The following is a 6,255-nucleotide window of genomic DNA, read 5'->3' on the forward strand; positions in this document are numbered from 1 at the left end:
CACGAGTGATCAGGTTGTGGCTACGGATAGAGGCAGTTTCGGGCAGAGACCCGTGGTTGTGGTGAATGAGAGGGGTGCATCGGTACGGAGTACAGGTATAGGGGACACATTGGGACAAGATTGCATGAGGGGTGGCATGAACCTGAGGTACGCAGGTGTGGATGCAATATCAGAGGCCGAAGGGCCTGAGGGGCCATATGGTAGATTGGAGACTGGACGGAGATATGAACCACACATGGGGTGGGGACATGCGGGGATAACGCATGCCTATGAGGGAGTTCCTCAGTTTAGGGCTGGGGGATTTGTGAGACCGTGTGAGGCGACAAATGATAGTGACTGCGTGGCCTAATGGATAAGGCGTCTGACTTCGAATCAGAAGATTGAGGGTTCGGGTCCCTTTGTGGTCGTTAGTCTTAAAGGGACAGTCAACACCAGAATTTAACGCAGTATGAGAGGGCGCAGATGCATAGAGGGGGCCAGTCTCATGGTGGTGTGAATGAGGATATGATCAGGAGAGCTGTGGAGGCAGCGTTGCATGCGAGAGATGCTGCGAGGCCCCTGCCTGGGTTTAGTGGTCACGCCCGGGAGGGGGCGGCGCAGGAGGTGATTATCAGGGATGCTGTGGCTAATGTTCTGGGTATGTCAGCTGGGGGGAGACAGGGGCAGGGGAGAGAGGGTGTTTCAACTGTTGTCCCTCTCGCAGACCGGAGTACCCCCCAAGTTGTTTTGTCTCAACAGGTTCCATCAAGCACAGCAGAGATGGCAGCGAGCACGAGCAGCGCCATGGCAGTGGCAGGTACTAGTGGCATCCAGAGCGCTGCGAGTCCAGCGACTCCTTCGCCAGCAGGGATACCAGGCGAGGGTGAGTGCCAAGCACCAGACATCATACACACTGACACGGGGTCTTCCACAAGTGGGTCAGGATCCGATAGCGGGGAGGATCTTGGGTTAGTGGGGAAGGGTCAGCGCAGGATGTTTAGGTGGATAAAGAAGATGGCGTCTGCTAGAGCGAAGGACAAGGCGGGCGCTACGTCCCAGACACTTGAGCTACAGGGAACGCGAGCTTTAGGGGGCGCTGTTACGCCAGTGGGACCAGTGCCTCGCAAAGTGGCTGCACAGGGTGACACTTACCCGTGTTTGGTCCACTCGCTATACGGCCATTTGAAAGCGAAGGTCGTTAAAAAGATTCAAGAGGGAAAATACGTTAACGTATTCGAGCTCTCTCTGGATGCGTTTAGAGCCAAAGAAAGGGCGGCTGATGGCTCGGGCTCAAAGAAAGTACGTAGGCCGGAGACGTACGAGGAATGGCTTAAATGCTTCCGTGTACTGGCTGCGTGCTATGTCGACAGGTGGCCGTTGCAGGGGCATAACCTGTTTAAGTACCAGGATACCATAGAGGATATCCGTGCGAGATTCAAGGAAGGCGCATGGCGTGAATACGACATGGCCTTTAGGAGAAAGATGGTAGGTAACCCTCTGCTGCATTTTGGAACACAGGATATGCACTTGTGGTCCAAATTAGGATTGGAAGGCAGTTCTCCCTCCCCAGTGGCGTCACGTCAAGCACCGCAGCGCCTAGGGGCGCGGCTGGGCAGGAAAGGGAGGGAGTGCTGGAAATACCAGGATAAGCAGTGTGACAGGGGGAGCAGCTGCTCCTTTCGTCACATCTGCAAGTTCTGTGCAGGGCCTCACCCAGGCGCCGATTGTGGAAAACGAAAGGACCAGGGACAGCCCAGAATTACGCCTAAGGCGGGAGTTGCAGTCAAGGGCACCAACTCCGCTTAGGTTGCGGGCCATGCTGATATGGCTGGCGAACTACCCCGACACAGGGGCAGCTGAGCTGCTGAGGTCGGGGTTGGAAGGGGGTTTCCGGATACCGGTCATGGGTCGTGTTGAGGGTTCTTCAGTGCACAGGAACTTGAAAACGGCCTATGAATTCCCGCACGTGGTTAGGGAAAAGTTGGCAAAGGAGGTGGCGCTGGGCAGGGTATCGGGGCCATTCTCCACATGCCCGATGGCGGATCTGGTGATCTCCCCATTAGGTGTGGTACCCAAGAAAGAGGAAGGGAAGTTCAGGTTGATACATCACCTTTCTTTCCCTAAAGGGGCGTCAGTCAACGACGCTATTGACCCAGAGCTGAGTTCAGTGCACTATCAATCGTTCGATCGTGCGCTGGACGTGGTCAGGGCATGCGGTCCGGGGGCATTGCTGGCGAAGCTAGACATTGAGTCGGCTTTCCGCCTGCTGCCGCTGCACCCTTCGGCTTTCAGACTAATGGGCATGAAGTTCGAAGGGGAATATTATGTGGACAGGTGTTTGCCGATGGGCTGCTCATTGTCCTGTTCCTTGTTTGAGTGTTTTAGTTCTTTCCTGCATTGGGTAGTGTACAAGGCGTCAAGTGGGGGAGCGGTGGCCCACTACTTGGACGATTTCTTGTTGGTAGGGAGAGCTGGTTCCACGGAGTGTGAACAGCTCATGGAGGTTATGCAGGATATGATGTCGCGTTTTGGAGTGCCGCTCGCGGACGACAAAACGCAGGGGCCGTGTACATGCCTCACATTTCTAGGTATCGAAATAGATACAGTGCAGGCGGAATGTAGGCTGCCCATGGACAAGGTTGTCCGTATGCTTGGAGCGGTCCGAAGGATTAAGGGGTCTAGCAAGGTTGCGATAAAAGAGGTGCAGGCGCTGCTGGGCCTCCTGAATTTTGCGGGTAGGGTCATCCCGATGGGAAGAGCCTTTAACCGTCGATTGGAGGGACTTTTGAAGGGCCCTACCGGTCTGGCAAAATGGACGAGCATTACTGCGGATGTGAGGGAGGACCTGGAGATATGGGAAAAATTCCTAATGAATTTTAATGGTGTGTGCCTATGGAGGGCTAGGAAAGTACCCAACAAGGCAATAAACTTGTACACGGACGCAGCGGGGGGCTTCGGGTACGGAGCGTACCTGGACGGAGAATGGAGCGCGGCTCCATGGCCGAGGGGGCTGGATAGATGCAGGTTTCACCAAAAACTTGACGCTGTTGGAGCTATTCCCGATAGTGGTTGCTGTGGAGATTTGGGGGGATAGACTGGCTAATAAATCGGTGGTGTTCTGGACGGACAACATGAGTGTGGTGTACGCCATTAACAGGCTGTCCGCGTCATCGCCAGCGGTTGTGTGTTGCTTGCGTCACTTGGTGTTGCGATGCTTGCAGTTCAATATACATTTTACCGCCAAACACGTCCCGGGAGTGCAGAACATTATTGCAGATGCACTCTCTCGATTTAAATGGGAGCAGTTTAGGGCAGCGGCACCCATGGCGGCAGAGGAGGGGTTAACATGCCCATCTTCTCTTTGGCAGCTGGTGAAGGTTGGATGAGCATCCTAGCTTTGGTGAAGGCATCCTTGGCGCCAAGGACATGGTCAACATATAAGAGTCACTGGGACTGCTGGGAGGCGTTCTGTCAACGCGGAGGTGTACAGGTACAAAGGGCTTCTAGGGTGCTGGTGTTGGAATGGTTGGCTTTACTACGGAAAGAAGGGGTCAGTAAGGCCGGCGCGAGTAGTAGGCTATCGGCTCTGGCCTTCTTTAACAAGGCGCTTGGCTTTGAGGACCACTCCGGAACCTTCCTAGTAAGGAAGGTGTTGAAGGGGTGGGGCAGGTTGGCCCCCCGTCAGAAAGATCGGAGAGAGCCCATTACACGGGAGAGATTGAAGGCGTTAGCGAATGGTGTGGCAAAGGTTTGCACATCCAAGTACGAGCAGCTTCTTTTCCGTACGGCATTTGCTTTGGCGTTTGCGGGAGCCCTCAGGGTGGGGGAGCTTGTGGCGTCTGCAAAGGAGAAAGGTCGAGGAGGAGTGCAGTTGGAGCACGTCCGTTTGACGGACGAGGGGCTCCTGTTGTTCATACCCAGGTCCAAGACGGATCAGGAGGGGCTGGGGGCATGGCTGCCCCTGGAACGTCAAGAGTTTGAGGATTGCTGCCCAGTGGCATGCTTGGAGCAATACCTGAAGGTGAGGCCGGCGGGAGGGCAACTGCTCCTGATACATGAGGACGGTTCGGCCCTCTCGGTTTTTCAATTCCGCCAGGTATTGGCGAAGACGGCAAAGGAGGCAGGGTTGGATCCGGGCAGGATCGCCCCGCACTCGTTTAGAATAGGCGCGGCGACCAGCGCAGCGCAAAAGGGAGTTACGGTGGCGGAGATTAAGCGCTTGGGTAGATGGAAGTCGTCTCAGTACAAGACTTATATTAGACCTGATAAAGGACACTGCTAGAGCACAGACATGTGGGCGGGTCCATACTTCCAAAGGGGGGTTTTTTGTTGGGGGGGACCCAGGTTGTGCAAGGGCGGTTTTTTCATGGTGGTGTTCTCTGTTTTATCAGGTGTTGTGAATGCAAAAGCACCTCCGGTTCGTGTATGGATGGTAGGCCATTCATACATCCACTGGGCTCATCTCAGGGCGTTACGATCGCCGGAAGGTCAGCAACTTGGATTCCCAACGTCCAAGGCAAGCTTTCGGTGGTTAGGGCGCAGGGGACTGTCGTGGGCTGATTTGCCTGCACTTTTACAGGAGGCACACAAAAGGTGGGGGCGGCCTAATGTTTTAGTGCTGCACCTCGGGGGAAATGACTTGGGGGCAATGCCCGCGCTGGATTTGATCAGAAGAATGACAGCGGATGTGCAATGGATGCACACTTGGTTGCAGGGTGTGACTTTGGGGTGGTCAAATGTAGTTGCTCGACTGCAATGGCGGCACATTGTCACACAGAGGGCTGCATATAATGTGCGCAAAAAGGTGAATAGGGAGATGGGAAGAGCGGTCACGGGCATTGGGGGTTTCGTGGTCAGGCACGAAAGCATAACGGCCGACAAAAGGGACCTATTTAGGCCTGATGGAGTCCACCTTACGGACGTAGGGTTGGATATGTTTCTAAGGGACATCAGGGGAGCCTTGTTGGGGATTATTCATTAAAGTTTGGGTTAAATTGTTGTATCTGCAATCTGTTGAAATTGTTATGTTTTTTTTATGGTTATGATTAGTTAAAGTGTGGTTTATTACTGGGTTCCTGTTGGTTGGTTTTGGCGGCAAGAGTTCGCCTGGCTCTTGTGGCGGGTGGTCAATGCCCTGGGGAGCGGGCACAAGGAGAGAAGAGTGACGGTCCGGGGAAAAGGGAGGGGTTATGCCTGCCAGGCGCCGGCCTGGGGGTCCTCTCCCTCGCAATTGGACCGAAGACCTCTGAACATCACAGCTCTCTCTGAGTGCCATGGGGCGTGACAGCCGGGTGTCACGCTGCAGGTATCGAAAGGGGCCTTGACCATCTGCTAATAGGGGCTAGGTTAGGGTGAGATGCCGCCAACGTTGAGGATTACGAACTTGTTGCCAAGTTTCGTTGATAGGTTGATCAAGTGCCTAAGGGTAATTGGAATGACTCTTAGGCACAAGTTAAAGCGTTTATTTAATAAACGTGAACCGTGACCGGTTCTTTCTCCCAAACAAATGGTGTTGTGTCTTATTTACTAGATAAGGGTATTAGTCAGTAAGAAGGACGGAATAGATGGTTTAAACCTTATGGTAGTGGAGGGCCCTCTAGTGGGCCTGTAACAAAATTAAGGGTTTACCAACTTGAAGTCTGGAGTAATGCTAAATGTGTCGTTACAATGTTGCAAAGGGGAAGGAGGTGTCTGTTTTCTTACCTTTATAGGGTCCTGCAACAGTGAGATCAGCCTCTTTCGGTTTCCAGACTTCAAGGAGAAGGTTTCCCCGCCCACCCGTCCCTGGAAGAAGAAATTGGCGGCTACGATGCGGCTGTTAGGGTGAGTTTGGCTCGGCAGGGGTGGGTTTAATTGAGCTAGCCTTCAGTAAGACCGAGCCTTTAATGTAGCTAGCCACCCCTGAAGTTGAGTTGTACGATTCGGCTGGCAGGGGGCGCCTTACTGGGCTGGTTGGATATGCCTCAGCAGGCGGGTGGTCAATGCCCTGGGGAGCGGGCACAAGGAGAGAAGAGTGACGGTCCGGGGAAAAGGGAGGGGTTATGCCTGCCAGGCGCCGGCCTGGGGGTCCTCTCCCTCGCAATTGGACCGAAGACCTCTGAACATCACAGCTCTCTCTGAGTGCCATGGGGCGTGACAGCCGGGTGTCACGCTGCAGGTATCGAAAGGGGCCTTGACCATCTGCTAATAGGGGCTAGGTTAGGGTGAGATGCCGCCAACGTTGAGGATTACGAACTTGTTGCCAAGTTTCGTTGATAGGTTGATCAAGTGCCTAAG

The 6,255-nt window shown here is 54.1% G+C and overlaps 1 non-coding gene across 1 annotated transcript; it reads left to right on the top strand.

Annotated features, from left to right (window-relative positions):
* Positions 1 to 334: 334 nt before the first annotated feature.
* TRNAR-UCG (transfer RNA arginine (anticodon UCG)) lies at positions 335 to 407 on the top strand. The gene has a single exon. It is a non-coding gene; the product is annotated as a tRNA-Arg (tRNA).
* The last annotated feature ends 5,848 nt before the right edge of the window (positions 408 to 6,255 follow it).

This window comes from Bombina bombina, chromosome 4 (assembly GCF_027579735.1).
Source record: "Bombina bombina isolate aBomBom1 chromosome 4, aBomBom1.pri, whole genome shotgun sequence".
Taxonomy (NCBI): Eukaryota; Metazoa; Chordata; class Amphibia; order Anura; family Bombinatoridae; genus Bombina; species Bombina bombina.